This window comes from Oryzias melastigma, linkage group LG17, assembly GCF_002922805.2.
Source record: "Oryzias melastigma strain HK-1 linkage group LG17, ASM292280v2, whole genome shotgun sequence".
Classification (NCBI taxonomy): Eukaryota; Metazoa; Chordata; class Actinopteri; order Beloniformes; family Adrianichthyidae; genus Oryzias; species Oryzias melastigma.
The window spans coordinates 32,755,827-32,773,381 of record NC_050528.1 but is presented as its reverse complement, the minus strand read 5'-3'; the positions used below and the strand labels follow the sequence as shown (position 1 = coordinate 32,773,381).

The window sequence follows — 17,555 nt, the reverse complement described above, 5'->3', positions numbered from 1 at the left end:
CCCTGGAGGGCTGGATTTGGACACCCCTGTCTTATACAGTCAATGGTGCAGACCCAGGTTGTAATAGAATTTGTCTTTTTCAGTGTTTTCATAAATAAAGAATAGATAGAAAACCAATCTGAAAAAATATTTCACAAGGAAGTCTTTCTAGACAACTTTAGACTTTTCTTACCATCTTCTGTAGTTTGTAAGACTTATTTTCCACAATGGGATTCTTTGTCCATCACACGGCTGTGATTTCAGAAATGACCAGCCACACAACACAGGTGGCTTAAACAAGCCAGATCCCTACGGTTTTCTAGCTGCTCACATGCAGTGTCTGAGTGGGAGTTTGGATTGTTTTTGTAACTCTGCTTCATAGAGAGAATTAGAATTATTTGCCTGGAGTGCAGTTGTTGATTTTCAAAAAAAAAAAAAACACTTGCATCAGCAGATCTGCATACAAAGTAGAAATGTATTGTGTTTTTCCCTGAAGTCTTCTTCTCAGACTTACGTTCAGATGAGGCAGCAAAAATGTGCGGGCTTCAGAGTTTGCCTCAAAGCAATGTCATGACAGTGTCTTCTGACCCTTGCGTTTTCTATGGAGCTCTGCTTATTTCAACCACAGTGCAGAGAGAAGATTCAGAAGCTAATGAACACAATAAGGTTACACTCTATCAGACAGATATTCTAATATTTTACTGGACATTTGCTTTCATGACAACGTGTGGGAGACATAACATTCAGTATTTCTAAATGAGTTCGTTCTGTCAGTTTAATTTGAATGGAAATTTCTTGATCTCATTTTATTCATACTGCTCTGCCTAACAATGTGATGGAAAATGTCTTGATCAAAGAAACTATGTTTTGCAATATTGTTCTTGTAACCATATTGTATGTTGTTTTCAATCCCTGCATGCTTCTGTCATGCCTTAGTCATTCGGGCCTTTTGTTCTCTGCATGGACTTTGGAGACTGTTGGGACTTTTTATTTACATTTTTATTTTTATTTTAGAACTTTAGAAGCACAGCACATAAGTCTTTGATTGAGTTAAAGTAGTGTTTGGATGCTTTGAATATTACATTTAAATGTTTATTGTATTTTTTTAATTGTTTGAGTTCACAAAATAAATGAGATACAAGGAAAAACGACGATTTGATTCATATTATAATTTGTGGTTACAATTTATAGTCAATGTTTCATTTTGAACAATTCCATTTACTGGTCTAAAATTACGTCTTTAGCAAAAACTTCAATCAGTGTGACTCAGAGATAAATACCTGGTACTGAACAGTGCAGGTGAAGTTTTCCAGATTTCTTGGATTTCTCAAAGATAATCAAGTGTAAATGGTATAGGTCAATTCGAATAACAAATTGCCTCAAAGTGATATTGTTGGATAGTATGAGTAGATTAGTGTAACATCAATAGCAGCATTGGGTTAGACATTAATTCCAATCGCACCCAAACGCCACCTTCACCATTGTCACACTCATATTTCCAGTGTAATATTTTGGCAATGTTAGCTTCCCAATAGTAGGGAAGGAAGTTTGGAAGTCCTAGTCCACCTGCTTCTTTTGGGACCTCCAAATAAATCTTCATTCGGGATTTACATTATTCCAAACAAATTCTGCTATCAATCTGACCAATATTGTGAAAACTGACTTGGTTATGAAAACTGGAATCATCTGAAACACAAAGAAATTTTTGCAAAACAACCATTTAAATAATGTTTATCCTCCCTGCCAGTGGGGTCGGTATTTTTTTTTCTTTCTAAACATAAGTGTGCTTGTAGCTCAGCTATTGTGCGGGCAATATTTAGTCCAAATTTAAATGTTTCTTTTTCCATTTTGAAGCCAAAGATGGAAAAAACACTGTGTTGTTGATAGGAAACAACAAACTTTTAATGTAATTGAATTTATAACCTGATGTTTGTCCAAACTGATTCAATACCTCAAGCAATCAAGGGACTGATCTAGAGAGGTTAGAAATATACTGCAGCAAATCATCAACATAGAGTGATACTTTATGTAAAAAACCTCTACTGGAGATTCCAGCAATCAGGCTGTCCCCTCAGAGCTATGGTTAGGGGTTTGATAGCTACATTGAAAAGACAGGAGAAAAACAACTTTTTTGTATTTGTAATGTAGCTTTGATTGCAGGTTACATTCATTCCTGTTGTTAAAAGCACAACAATGTGTTCCACAAGGAACTCCAGATATACATGGTTTAGTTCAGCTTCTAAGCATTCTCTTGGTTAGTATAGATAGATAGACAACTTTATTAATCCTCTTGGGACGTGCCTGCAGGGAAATTAAAAAACGATACTAATAGTGTTGCAAGAAAGAGTATATGGATTTCTGCATGAATTTTTCTATTTGTAAATGGTCTGTCTTAACATGGTCACTAAAGGTTTTTAAGATACTTGTGTAACCCTTTCCAGTTTTATGTAATTCAGCAATTCTTGATCAAAGATCTTCCCAGAGCTCTTCTGTGTGAGGTATGGTTCATGTCTTCTTGAAAGCAGTTGACCTAAAACTGTTGTGTGTTTTGATAAGGTAGGGCAGCTTTAACCCACACGTCCAGTCTCATCACATTGACTGGATTCCAGGTTGGCTGATTCCTAGCTTCAATTAGCTCTTGGGGAAGCCATTTGCCTTGGGGTTCACAATTTTTTTTTTTACCCTGTACTCTGTTTACAGATTTTGTTCAACAAAAATTTGATTTTTTTGTTTTTATTAGTTCAAGCAGACTGTGTGACTTAGACGAAGATCAGAGCATATTTTATGACAAATTCATGCAGAATTCCAAGTAAATCCAAAGGCTTCACATACATTTTCTTGTAACTGCATTTCTTTTGCACTAGTCTGAAGGTCTTCTGCATGTGCTAAATATCACTTCTTGACTGGAAGTCTTTGAGTTAACTTTCACAGTTTCCTCCTCCCTTGGTGCTCATCAGGAGTCCAGGCTGGTGGGATGTAGGTCATATCCATGTCTCACTAAAACAGGAAAATATCGACTATAAACAGTCAAGCAGTTAGTCTTTTCTGTCATCTCGCAGGGCAATAACTTCACAAATAATGAAACGGCACACATGTACTAATCACCTCATCGGATGTGGTTCAAGTCCTCCCAGAGTCTTTGCTTATGGGCATCCCTGACAGCACCGGAGCATCGAGCCTGCTCCTCCCAGTGGGTGTTTAGGCGTTCCTCGCCCCGCCCACTGGAAAGCTCCAGGCTCATTTAATTTCAATTAATTTGCATAAATGAACGAATGATCCTCACCCCCCTCCTCACAGGCACCTCAAACAATCTAAAATGCAAATGTTAATTAGAAATTGATGTATTGCAGGAGGGTTTAAAGTAATGACATCCCAGGGGGGAGACTTCACCATAAAAGTGTGCTAATCTTTACTGACAGTGTTGCTACTGTAGCAAAAAGAGTGTAGAAGTGGATGTTTAAGCTCAACCCCTCAGCACATACAAATATTATCTGTAGACATACTTAATAGCGCATAACAATACCATAATAGTAACATTTGGTAAACATGAATCACTGATGATTCTTTATTTTCCTTCAATGTACTTAACTTGTATAGTTGGTACACAAGGGGAAAAACTTCAGGTTGTCCTCAGTAAAGTAATGTGCAAAGAGAAGTCTGATTATGTGGACTAAATGTGTCCGTAGTGCTGCTCTGCTGGCAGAGAAGTCTGTTAGTCTTAGCTCTCTGATTTACAATTTCCTTATACACTGCTCACAAAAATTATAGGAACACTTTTTTTATTGGGCCTGGCATGAATTGAATTAAACCTGTCTGATAATTTTCTGGTTGGTTAATCAGCTGAGGGCCTCGTTAATCAATTTCAGCTGTATTGGTGTTCATGGAATTAACAACAGGTGCACTTCAGTGGCAACAACTAGAAAACCCTCCAAACAGGACTGGTGTTACATGTGGAGGTCATTTCAAGTTTCTCCCTCTTGATCTTTTTTGGCTGGTTTTCCACTCGTGCTGATTTTGGCTTGATAATTATCTCTACTGGCAGTATGAGGAGATTCCTTAACCCTACAGAAGTTGCACAGGTTGTCCAACTTCTCCAGGATGGCACATCCACACGTGCTGCAGCAAGAAGGTTTAATGTGTCTCCCAGCACAATCTCCAGAACATGGAGGAGATTTCAGGAGACTGGTGGTTATTCTGGGAGAGCTGGACAGGGCCGTAGAAGGTCCTCAACCCCTCAGCAGGACCCATACCTGCTCCTTTGTGCAAGGAGGAACAGGCTGAGCACTGCTCGTGCCCTACAGAATGACCTCCAGAGGGCCACTGGTGTGAATGTCTCTACCCAAACAATCAGGAACAGACTTCATGAAGGTGGCCTGAGGGCCCCACGTCCTGTAGTGGGCCCTGTGCTCACTGCCCAGCACCGTGGAGCTCCACTGGCATTTGCTCAAGAACACCAGAATTGGCAAGTCCACCACTGGCGCCCTGTACTTTTCACAGACGAGAGCAGGTTCACCCTGAGCACCTGTGATAGACGTGAAAGAGTCTGGAGAAGACAAGGAGAACGTTATGCTGCCTGCAACGTGGTTCAACATGACAGGTTTGGTGGTGGGTCAGTGATGGTCTGGGGAGGCATATCCATGGAGGGACGCACAGACCTCTACTGCCTAGGAAATGGTGCTCTGACTGCCATAAGGTATCCAGATGAAATCCTTGAACCCATTGTCAGACCCTACGCTGGTGCAGTAGGTCCTGGTTTCCTCCTAATGCACGACAATGCCCGGCCTCACGTGTCAAGAGTATGCAGGCAGTACCTGGAGGATGAAGGAATTGAAACAATTGAATGGCCTTCACCATCCCCTGACTTAAACCCAATAGAACATCTCTGGGACATTATGTTTGGGTCCATTAGGCGCCGCCAGGTTGCTCCTCAGACTGTACAACAGCTCAGGGATGCCCTCACACAGATCTGGGAGGAAATGCCACAAGACACCATCCGTCGTCTCATTAGCAGCATGCCGCCACGTTGTCAAGCATGCATACAAGCTGGTGGGGGCCACACAAGATACTGAAAAGCATTTTGAGTTGTGGAAATGAAGTTTTGGAAAAAATGGACAAGCCTGCCACATCTTCATTTCACTCTGATTTTATGGTGTCTACTCAATTGAGCCTCTGTAGGCTGAAAACTTTTATTTCCATTAAAAGACTTGGCATCCTTTTGTTCCTAAGACACTGCCCTGTCGTTATTTGTATAGATATCCAACTTCATATTGAGATCTGATGTATCTAATGTGTTTCTTTAAAGTGCTGCTTAAATTTTTGTGAACAGTATATATATATATATATATATATATACACATATATAAGTATGTGTGTATATATTTTAAAGGGCTATTCTTAAGCCTTTCAGAGTAAACTATATCCATATATATGATCATATATTACCTTCCGCACATTAAAAAACATTTTTCATGAAATTTGAGTTATTTTCACTGCTCCTTTTCCTACACAGATGTATGGGGTACAACTCAATCTCTGAGGCTTTGCCTTTCACTCCTTGTGGGTGCCGCCCATTTCATGACATCATCTTAGAGCCAGCAGCAAGTCTGTGTTTTGCACAGAAAAAACAAACATTGGAATTTTGGCAAAGATTGATGTGCATTTTAGGCAACTTTCAATACAACGACAAAATACAGCAATTGACGAATAGGATTATACTTTTTTTCAAAATAGACTAGTTGTAAATAAGCACGGAAACACAACACAGAAAAAACAAACAGACACACACATATCAAGGTAGTGGGCCGACTGCACAGTTGGGGGGTGGTTCTGGATGTCTAAAAACACAATCAACAAGAGAGGCAGAGAGAAATTGCCCACAAGTCAAGCTGGACGACGTCAAATTAATTGTAGAAGCTGTAAATACTACAGCTGAGCAGAATCGCCTGAGGACCGTCACAAATGAATGCATGTCTGGTGTAAACTTGAGGTAAAGCGGATCCTGTGCACACTCTGCACGTAATCCGCTTCGCAGCGCTTCCGCATGCGGTGTGAACCAAACTTTACAGTCCCTGAGTGACACCGTAAATGTTGAATGATGAACATTGTCTCAGTTAAATCCATACATCCTTCCATGTTTTTTAGCCTGCAATACCCCTTTCAGGATCACGGGGTTGCCGGAGTCGTTCCCAGCTACTGTTGGCCAAAGGCGGTGTACAATCTGGACAGGTTGCCAGCCTGTGGCAGGGTCATTTCAATATTTCATAGATTTTAAAGGAATCACGAATTGAATATATTCTTTACGGAACTACTGTTCTGTTGCCATTTCTTATAAAAACTATTTCCCACTTAGCTTAGTCACCAAATGGAAGCGCAGCTTCAAACAGGAGCCAAAAAAATGAGGAAGTGTTAGTCCTATTCTCGCCTTTGTACTAGTTTGTACTGCTTTTTTATTTGATTTTTTTGGATTCTCATGCAGCAGTTTAAGAACTCTGTTAGCTTATAAACTGTGATATAAAAATAAACATGGGTGTAATTAAGCTAAACAAAACACAAGAAAAGGACTTGCTGTTAGAAAGGTCAGGCAAAAAACTTTTGCTTTAGGGAGACATAAATGCAAAACGAGTCTGGGATGAGGCCATGTCAAGAATGGCCATGAAATTACAAAAAATTAAGCAGAAATCATCCCATGACAAGTTAAATGCTCTTGTCAGAGCTCCAGGTGGAGATTTCCCAGGTGCAGCCGACTGGAATGACACCTCATCTCAGCACAGCTCTTGCTGGAATAAGCAGTTTAAAAAGAGGCAGATGAACGGGATGCACAGTAACTCCATGAATTCATTATGATAAACAACCAATGTAAGTGGAGGAGAGTGTAAACAGATAAATCATTAGCTTTCCTCCTCAACCCTTATCTATAAAAAAGTGATTTCTTCAACGCCTTCCCAAAACCGAGTCAGAGTGGAGCACCAGAGTGTCACGCTGCATTTCAAGTACTCAAATTCCCCTGACACAAAATGTATATTTCATGTCACAAAGTGCATCATGAGCACAAAATGCACCTCCAGGCACAAAGAGTTGCTTTCTGTGGCATGTAATGAATTTCTTCCAGCAAAAAATTATGGAAAAGAAACGGGTAAAGAGGATAATTACCATTTAATTTCCATATTAATCTGAAATGCTTGAGAGTGTACGCAATTTAATAACACTCCATGGTAATTTTGCACCCCTAAGTACATTAAAATTTGCAGCATGTGATAGTTTACAGGAATGTTCTCTTCTAACGTCGCCTTTAGTCTTTTCACCCTAAAGTGTTTGATGTCTAAACAGAAAGATCTGTTTTTGTTCAAATAAAGCAGAAATCTGAAATGACAAACTGAAAATATTTGATTAATAAATTAGATACATATTTAAAATTAAAAAAATTGCAATACTTCCTTAAGTGGTTTGAAAATAAAATAAAGTTTGTTTTCTAACTTTTCGGTATAATTTTTATGTCTGCACTTTTTGCTTGACCAAAGCTGTGTTATTTTCTAATATAATTATTAGATTTTTTTAAGATCAAATTTTTCACATTACAAAAGGTTAATCTTTCATTTTGTAACATAAAGTTAAAACTCACCTTTAATCAAATGACTACTGGATCTTAAATCAAAGCTGTTGCCATGACAAATGTGAAGCTTTATAAAACAGAAGAAAAATGAACTCCTAACATGACTTGATGTTTTTGGCAATTTCTTTAAGTACTGAAGACGAAGTAATCATTAATTGTCATAATGTTCAGATTTTCCAAAAATGTAAGTCTATAATGCAGAATATACATAATGAATGACGGAGCACGTGGTCATGTGATCCTTTAGTGTGAGTTAACAGTATAAAATAATAATAATGACATTTATAAAGAAGTGTTCTGGAAAACTGCTGAGGTAAATGCTTTCTGAATAGGACTGTGAATGCTGATTTTAGTTTTGAAGTTGAGTCATTTTACACTGGAGTGACTAGGGACTATTGTGGTCCTGTAACCAATAGGTCTCTTGGTAAACTGACCCGCCTCCAGTCACTTTTCAACGCAGCATCAGATTCTTGAAGAGCTTTCCATTGGTCCATACCGCTGACTGACCATCTCACTGACTTTCATCAACAAATAAACAGCTATTACTCAGTCATTCCATTTGTTAAAATAACTGTTCTTGCTCTGATCCATTTTCATATGTTCTTGATCATCCAAATTTTTTTCATGTTTTGTGCAGCCATAGTTATGAGGGATAATGTCCTTGTAGTGTGCATTATCAGAAATTAATGCACACCATGAAACCTGAACCGCTTCCATAAAGTGTTTCATTCATTAACTTTTATAAATGTAAAACAATAAAAAAGAAGGAAACATTATTTGATAGTTGTATACTGTCATATAGTTTACCTACTAAAACATTGTGCTTATTCATGATTAATCATAACTATAGGAGCCATACAATTGTGATTGTAGTTCACCTTACTCCCAGTAGGGGGATTCTGTATTTAAGGGAAGACGTCACAGTGTTTGACAGGTGTTTTGGCCCGGAAGGGCAAAGGGTTTTTGACCGCACTAGCGCACGACCGTACGAAGGTACTATTGCACGAACGCAGGCTGGTCATGTCACACGCAAGCATGTATGCAAATGACAGAAAATAAATGTCGATGTCTTGCCATACAAAAGGAGTGGACATTTAATGCTTGGAGCAAACAGATGCGCGTCAACCTCACTCTGGGTCAAAACATTCTCAGTAGCTGAGTTTTAGGCTTAGCTCCTTTAACAATAACCATAATCATAAGTGTGATTGATTTTTTTTTTTTTAATCAATAGACACTTTTCATTGTGACATCAGACAAAATAACAACAGGGTAAAAAATGCGAATAGTCACTTCCGGTGTTCAGATTTAGAATGCCAAAGCTGACAGCTGAACGCCCGTTAAAGCAATTTTACTTAAATAATAAAAGGTAGCCTAACCAATTTCAAGAGAAAAATGTACAATATTTATTGTATGAATGTCCTGCTGAACTGCATTTTCATTTCCTGCCTTAGATCGTTCCCAAATCAAAATACAAATTAGAATAATACTTCAATATTTTAGGTTTTATTGAAAATATTGACCTTTCATTTGAGCAGATATTATTCTAACTGGTTCTATTCTGGCTGATGTTATTTAGATGTGTTTTAAGTGTGATCAGCACAAAAGCTGATAGAAATTCACGTTGGCCACATTTAATATCTTCACAAAGATGCACATCACTGCATCACTTCGTATGCATTTTAATCACTTCCCAGACTACATTTATTTGTTGTTCTCTGGGATATTTAAAGGATAATTGTAAAAACAGGAATGGTTTGGTTGAGTGAAAATGTTAAGGGCAGCTATTGAGCCACGTACTGTAGTTTCAGCTTTCAAAATAAGAGCAGCCAAGTAAACAAAAAATCTCTAGTCGAATGTACTGTATTTTGCAACATTACGTGGAAATAGTCACTTTCATATTTTTGACAACAATTTCAATTAATTTGATATTTTTTTAGCAGCAGAAGGAGCTACTCTTGATCCAGTTAGGAATAGAGCGTGAGAGGGCTCGGGCTGAACATCCTGTGGATGTGGACCGTCAATCTGATGAACTTAGTGACTTGAGGTTGGTTCCGAAATTTGACGAGAAGGATCCAGAAACATTTCTTGTGTTGCTGTGTGACTCTGGGTTGGTCTGAGGAAACCTGCTTATTAATTGAACGGCCCTAAGCCGTATTTGTCTGTCTTTCTGTTTGTCTGGCCTGTGTCTCCTCCTCCTACACAGGTGCTGGTGTTTTGGGATTTGGGAGCGCCGGACAAAAGCTCAGCCTGAGGACCTTAAGAGGAGGGGCTTCTTCTAGGACTTCCTGTCGAGTTCAGCGCCACTGCAACAGCGTGAGACTCTATGCATACTCCCTGCTCTCAAGTCTTGACTCTTTTCTAGTCTTTAAGCACATTATAGTGTTTGTACTTTGATTTGTGAACGATCCAAGAGGGGGAAACCAATTCAACCAATTTTATACAATAAATATTGTGCAAATTTACAATTGGTTAGGTTATCTTTAATTACTTATGTAAACTTGCTGTAAACAGTTTTCAGCTGTCAACTTTACTATTCTAAACCATATAAGCTGGAAGCTACTCTGCACATGACCGCCGATGTGTAACCTCACGTGAAAAGGGTCTATTGACAGCACTTATATATATATATATATATATATATATATATATATATATTCCCAGTTGATACCCAGAGGGTGCAATGAACAATTGATTGGGCAATTATCACAACAATTGTGAGCTAATTAACAGAATCCAGCGAGGGTCCTTGGGCAAGACCCTTAACGCTACTGCCTACCTCATAACGAATGAGAGACACACGTAATGCCGGCTCAGCGATCGCCTGGCCAAAGAAGGTCTGCGTTAGGTGCTGGGGAACCAGAGGACCTGGATGGAAAGTGGGATAAGAAGAAACAAGGATCAAGAACAAGGATCTGGTGGAATGCTACTACTCAAGTAATCCTTCTCAGAGAGGTTACATGCAGAGGATTTGGAGTGAATGGATGCTTCAAAACCCACAATCAAAGGTAACTGTCAAACAATGAATAGCTCAATGTTCTAACATCCACAAACTGCAACTGCTGTCACAATGCTATGGGAGAGTCACAACACCAAGTCAGAGAGGAGGCTATACCAAACTCCCACCCAGAACTTGGGAACACAGCCCCAATAACTACTGGTACGCTGAGCGAGGCAGCAACTGACCTGAAAGACAAGATGATGCCTGGAATGTACACCAGACAACCCCGACACCAACTACAATGGTTTAATGAAGTACCACCTGAAAGTCTCCTGGAAACTGTGAATGAAGCATTGAGGGTAATTCCTACCACAACAATAACAGAAACCAATGAACTGGTTTACACTACAGCAGTAGTGATCCTTGAAATGCTTGGCTATAAGAGTAACCATAGAGAAAACAATGCCCACCTTGAAAACAACGGTTGGAGGCTAAAATCACGGCAGCTCAGAGGGAAGTGAGCCAGTTGACAGAAGCCCAGAGATGTGCAACAAAAAAGCAAGGGCAGGGTCAAAGGAGCAGAGCAGACCCACCAAGGCTGGAAACTGAACGGTACTGGAAACGTATATGGTAGAAAGAGACAGCACATAGCAACCTTCCTAAACAGAACCCAGTAACCATCACAGTGGCAGACGTCCACGAAAGAGTCTCAGGTATGAAGAACTGGACAGCACCTGGCCCTGACATGATACACGCCGACTGGCTTAAGAAACTCACGGCACTCCACGAGCGCCTGGCAGTGCAAATGAACCAGATGCTAAGAGATGGGACTCACCCTGAATGGCTAACGGAAGGGCAGACGATCCTGACCCAGAAGGATCCCTCAATGAGTGCAGTCCCATCCAACTACCAGCCAATAATCTGTCTCTCCACAACATGGAAGCTCATGTCGGGCATCATTGCAACCAAAATACATGATCAATACATGAGCAACACACAGGGAGGCATTGGTAGAGATTCCAGAGGAGCTAAACACTAACTCCTGGATGACAGAACAGTCACACAAGACTGCAGGTCATGACACACCAACCTGTGCACACTAAGGATTGATTACAACAAGGCCTATGACTCAATGCCACAAACCTGGATCGTCAGAATGCTTGGAGATGTTCAACATCAATAGGACTTTAAGAGCCTTCATAGGAAACTCAATGAAGTTGTGGAAAACCACCCTTGAAACCAATGGCAAGACAATTGCACAAGTGTCCATCAAATGTGGCATCTACCAAGGTGATGCTCTGTCCCCACTGCTGTTCTGCATGGGTCTGAACCCCTCAGCCAAATTATCAATAAGACTGGCTATGGATACCAATGCAGAAATGTGGACACCATCAGTCACCTTCTCTACATGGATTACATCAACCTATATGCTAAGAGTGAGCGGGACATTGACTCCCTTATCCACACCACCTGGATCTACAGTACTGACTTTGGAATGTCATTCAGGCTCGAGAGATGCAGTCGTATGGTGACAAAGAGAGGCAAGGTAGTCCATAGAGAAAGGGTCTCCCTCCCAGAAGGAACAATACCAGACATTGAGGACGGTTACAAGTACCTTGGAATTCCACAGGCAAATGGCAACCTGGAATAGGCAACAAGGAGAGCTGCAACAGCCAAATACCTCAAATGATTACAAAAAATATACTTGAATTTAATTAAACTTCTTTATTCACTTTTAGGCTCAAAATATATACACATATCTATATATACGTAAATTTGGATTCAGCCTAAAAGTGAATAAAGAAGTTAAATTAAATTCAAGTTCATTTTTTGTTCTATTCAAGGTTATTTTTTAACCTCATCACTTATAGAAATTTTAGAACAGACATTGATTTTGGTGTGCTTTTTCAAACTCCATGCAGTCTTGCACTACAGTTAAAATTACCATATTAATGCCCGTCTCCTCCTGTATGTCAGAGGTATATTTGCATGTCTTCCCTGTTTTTTCGTCAGCAGAAAACAAAACAACAGAAAACCTTCTTGGTGGATTAGATTTAAACATGACAACTTCTAAAGCCTTCAGACCAAAGAAACGCTTCACTGTCAAAAAGTGAGGCAAAACAAGTCCGAGTCATTTGAAGTTGTCAGGATACTGTAACAAAAACACCAAAGGAAAAGAGAAGCCAGATTATATCAAAGAAAACTCTCCCTGCCCATGGCCGCAGCTTTTTATTTGACGAGCAGACAAATGGAGCGTGAGAGAAAAGAGAAGAGTGATGGATGAGACAGCATCTGTCCACCTATCACCCCACATCTGAATGCAGATGGATTGAAGCTAAAATAGTCACTAATTGAATCGGCCCGCACTCGCCTAAGTTGGCACAAATAAAGCCGAGTGCACGGCGGCATCGGAGCATGAGTCTCTCCGAAGCTGAATGAGTTATGAGACAATAAGATGTAAAGATGGTGCGATGGCAGAGCTGCAGAAGGCAGCCGCAGCCTCGTTCATCATCATAGTGGGTGTACAGAGAGACATAAACCATTACATTTCATCATTCAAAGTAAATGTCATGCTGTCAGTTTCTCCAGAAGCAATAACACGAGCTCATTGTCACATTATTGATGGTAAGACAAACGCTGACTTTGAAAGAAAAACTTCAGATGTGGACTTTGTTTAAGGGGATTCATTTAGAGGAAGGAGGGTCATTGTCCCACAAGAGCTGGAAACAAACTGCTGTGTAAATATTGATGGGTAGAAATCGTGTACTCTGCAGCACAGTTACAATTTATGACTGGGTTGGGTGTTTGCTTCCATGTTTAACTCCAGAGCAATCCCCAGATAAGATTTCCTTTTTTTTTTCTTTTTTTTTCTTTCCTTTTCTTCCTCTCTCTCCTTCAGTTTCTTTGATTCACTGGCCCTGATGGCTTTGCCTCAGCAAATGACCGGAGAAAATTGCTCTCTCCATCACAGACTTAGAGGGCTTGCAACATTTGATCACAAAAGCTGAATGAGCAAAGCTTCGTCAAGAGGTAGAACCGACCCAGTAAAGGGTCATATTTTATTGTATTGTCCTTGTTTAAAAAGACCAGAAAAGACCAGTCTTTTACAAACTTTCCTTTTTCTGTCTGGGTAACTTTTTTAAGGGGGAGTCGATTGGTTATACTTCGCCACAAACACAGAAACAAGCAAATAAAATAGAAAAAGAAAAGTTAAAGTATCACCCTTAAGAATAGCCTGATGTTGATGTCCATCCTGTCCTCCTGTTGGTTGGGGTGTCGGCATCCAAGCGACACGAGTACGTCCCACTCATCCCCAGCAACCCCTGCCAAAAGGTCCCCAACCACCGGACCAAGCTCAACCCGGTCAACTCTGAGGACCCATTGCAAAAGAGGTACTCTAGTACCCCAGACACCCCAACCAGAGAGACCCAAAGATCCCTTTAAAAGTCTGATCCAACTTTTATTAAATTGGCTAAATTCCAACTTAATTTTTTAATCACTTTCTTCCATATCAATGAACATTGACAGGTTAGCAGGAGCAGGTTTCACAGCTCCACAACGCACACTTCCAGTTGATGCAACTTCAAAAAATCCTAAGCATGGCTAGGATTAACGATTTAACACCAGATCTTTAGTTAAAGTGTTAACATCCTCTGCATTTTTTGACAAAAAAATCCTCTTCATGTTTACTTTTTATTCATTTAAAAAAAGCTTTTATACATTTATCATAACAATAAAGATATAAAGGCAAATAAGTGTCTTCTTTTTCTAAAGGGCTTAGTAAGACTTAGTGCCTCTTTCTGGGTTGTAGAATAAGAAATGAGTTAGATTTAACAGGATGAAGAGATTAAAAACTTTGTTAACTCTACTCCGCTTTTTCTAGAAGACGAGTATGTCTATCTTTCTTCTAGCAAAATTCCTACTAAAACAAGTAAAGAATTAGGAAAGCATCTGTTGTAATGCCCTCCATCGGGTTGGTGTCATTACATGCATATTAGTTCAATTATCAGCATGGAAAACACACAGCAATGTCCACTGGCAGAAACATCAAAGCCTGCAACCCTCTTCTCAAGAGATGGATCAGTCCGACAAAGACATCCTGATTAAATTCCCCCATGAAGAGTGGATGAGTTCCCTTTCTTGATGCGTGTCTCTCAAATGACCCGAGTCTTCCTCGGTGGACTCGTCCTCTGAGAAAATGACTTGTGTTCTTTTGCAAAGATTTCATGGAGTTTAGTTAGGTGAAGCAAAGCCTTTAAATAAATTAGACTTAAAGCGTGTGAACTTTTAATTCCTCCGCTTCACAAACTTTCTGCTACTCTTGACGTGACCTTATAATCCTGTTTTGACTTTAAAATGCTGCATCAGTGAGAATTTATTTCATATTAATGCCAGACGTTTGACAGGTGTGTGGGATAAGAGACTTGGAGGAAGGATATTGTCAAAGAAAACCAAAGTGGTGACCTTTAGAAGAGTGAGCAGTAGTCGTATGTGTTTCAATGCCTCTAAACTATAAGGTCACATCTTGAGCAAAGAATCACTTCAAGCATATTTGTTTATATTTTTTCTCACACATTTTTGTTCTAAAGACTAGAGTGCTTTTCAAACACATTACATTTACAACACGATTGGTAAATGGAAATTCAAACTAAATACAACTTTTTTTTTTATCTGAGCCATTTGAATTCCTCACGATCACAAGAATTATCAAATTGTCTCAACTTTCCACTGAGCTTTGATTTCCTTTACATTTCATAGTGGCCGACACAGCTCACATAAATACAAAAGCCACAACACAATGACAATAGCAGAAACAGAACGACAAAAGCCGAAGCACAATGACAAAAGCCACAACAAAACAACAAAAGCCACAAAATAACGACAGAAGCCAACGCACTAAAACAACAAAAGCCAAAACACAACGACAAAAGCCAAGGCACATCAACAAAAGCCACAACACAACGACAAAAGCCACAAAATAACAACAAAAGCCAACGCACTAAAACAACAAAAGCAAAAACACAACAACAAAAGTCAAGGCACATCTACAAAAGCCACAACACAACGACAAAAGCCACAACACAACGACAAAAGCCACAAAATAACAACAAAAGCCAACGCACTAAAACAACAAAAGCCAAAACACAACAACAAAAGTCAAGGCACATCTACAAAAGCCACAACACAACGACAAAAGCCGAAGCACAACAACAAAAGCTGAAGCACAACAATAAAAGCCAAAACACAACGGCAAAAGCTGAAGCACAACGATAAAACCCACAACAACGTCAAAAGCCAAAGCATTACGACAAAAGCCACAACACGACTAAAGCTAAAGCACAGCAAAAGCCAAAACAACCACAAAAGCCACAACACAAAGACAAATGCCACAAAACAACGACAAAAACTGAATCAAAACGTCAAAAGCCAAAGCACAACAACATAAGCTGAAGCACAACAACAAAAGCCAAAACACAACGGAAATTATTCACAGCAGAAATGCTTCACAACGGAAATGAATAAACAATTTTTTTTAAAGTTTATTTAGTTTCAAGCTACTGGCGCTTTTGTTGTTGTGCTTCGGCTTTTGTCATTTTGTTGTGGCTTTTTTCGTAGTGCTTCAGCTTTTGTCTGTGTGCTTCAGGTTTTGTCGTTGTGCTTTTGTCGTAGCGTTCTGGCTTCTGCACAGAGCGCTTGCTGGGAACAGGATACATTGAATGCTGAAAAAATTGTGCTTGGTCTGAGGCATCTTGTTTGGAAAAAATTGCTTTAAACTACAAGCATTTAGTGAAGCTCATTTTTCAAAGCCAATTTCTGAAACAGACATGGTCCTAATTAACAAAATGTTCTCTAAATGATACATTTTATGACACAAACATTTTTCAAATGCATACTTTTCTGTTATGATAACTCATGGTCCACTCAGTCTCCAAAATTATTTCATTAATAAAGATCAACTCCAATCCTATAAACACCTGAAGTCTATGTCCCGCAGCATATAAAGAATCATGAAAGCTCAGTAAAGAGATCTTTGTGATAAAGTCACTGACTTATAGGCCTCCATATTTTTTGTAAAACTCAAAAAAATAAAGGTCTTTCCTCTGAAATCTGCTGGTATAATGTCCATCTCATTCCACTTCAGCTCATCTGACCTGGCAGGGCACCGATTCTCTGGGGGTCGTGCCTGAGCTGTCAATTTGCTGCCAACCCGTTGAGTCTTGAGGGATACAGAGCTCTTTTTGTTCCCTAAATAATTCCTGAGCAGCTTTTAGTGGGCAGGCCACTTGGACACGTTAAGGCAGCTTTATTTTGAAAGGATATTTAGACCAGTGATAGACTGAGTCAGTTTTACAGGTTTGGATACAAGTGACAAAAGGGGATAAAATGACAGCCTCACAGTAGAGACGTTTCTGAAGTGTTTGGAGTGAACGTGTTGTGCTGCTGTTCCTCTCAGTAAAAACTTTGTGAGTTGAAGCAGGATTCTATCAGTGTGTGAAGTTTGCATGCTCCTTCCTGTGGCTTTTCTCCAGGTGCTTTGGCAGTCAGAAAAGAAAAGCCCACAAAAGAACCAGGAGAACTGCAGACAAACAGCTTACTCTTGCTGCGAGGCAACAGTGCTGTCCACCACAGCAAACTGGTGATTCTTATATGGATCCCTATAAAGAACTGACTGTAGAAAAACAAATAAAATGGTAGTAAAAAAAATGAGAAGTTAATATTTACATTGAGAAAAACAAATATTGTCCCAAAAGTGTCATTAAATTCTCACTGCAACTATATTTTTTTCTATCGCAAAATCGTTCCCAGAAGTCTTTTAATTGTGATTATGGAGTTTTTAGCCAAAATAAAAAATCCTGCATCATTTTTAAGACACATTTCCTGTAGAACAGCAGGAGCTTATTAGAAATTTGCCTCCGAGTTGTGGGTGGAACGGTTGGCGCGTTAGCCTCTCTAATTTCCCATTGTTTACACTCTCTTGCTAGCTTATAGCACCTCACAGCCCCAAGCTTGCTTAGCATGGCAAAAAAA

The 17,555-nt window shown here is 39.6% G+C and overlaps 1 long non-coding RNA gene across 1 annotated transcript in view; it reads right to left on the bottom strand.

Moving 5' to 3' along the window:
* Positions 1 to 2,226: 2,226 nt before the first annotated feature.
* The window catches only part of LOC112151850, a 49,970-nt gene continuing 34,641 nt past the window's right edge, over positions 2,227 to 17,555 (bottom strand). The window contains exons 2-3 of the long non-coding RNA XR_002920195.2: positions 10,365 to 10,453; positions 2,227 to 2,976 (exon numbers count right to left, since the gene is read on the bottom strand). This is a non-coding gene — a long non-coding RNA (uncharacterized LOC112151850). The remainder of the gene's footprint in view (positions 2,977 to 10,364; positions 10,454 to 17,555) is intronic.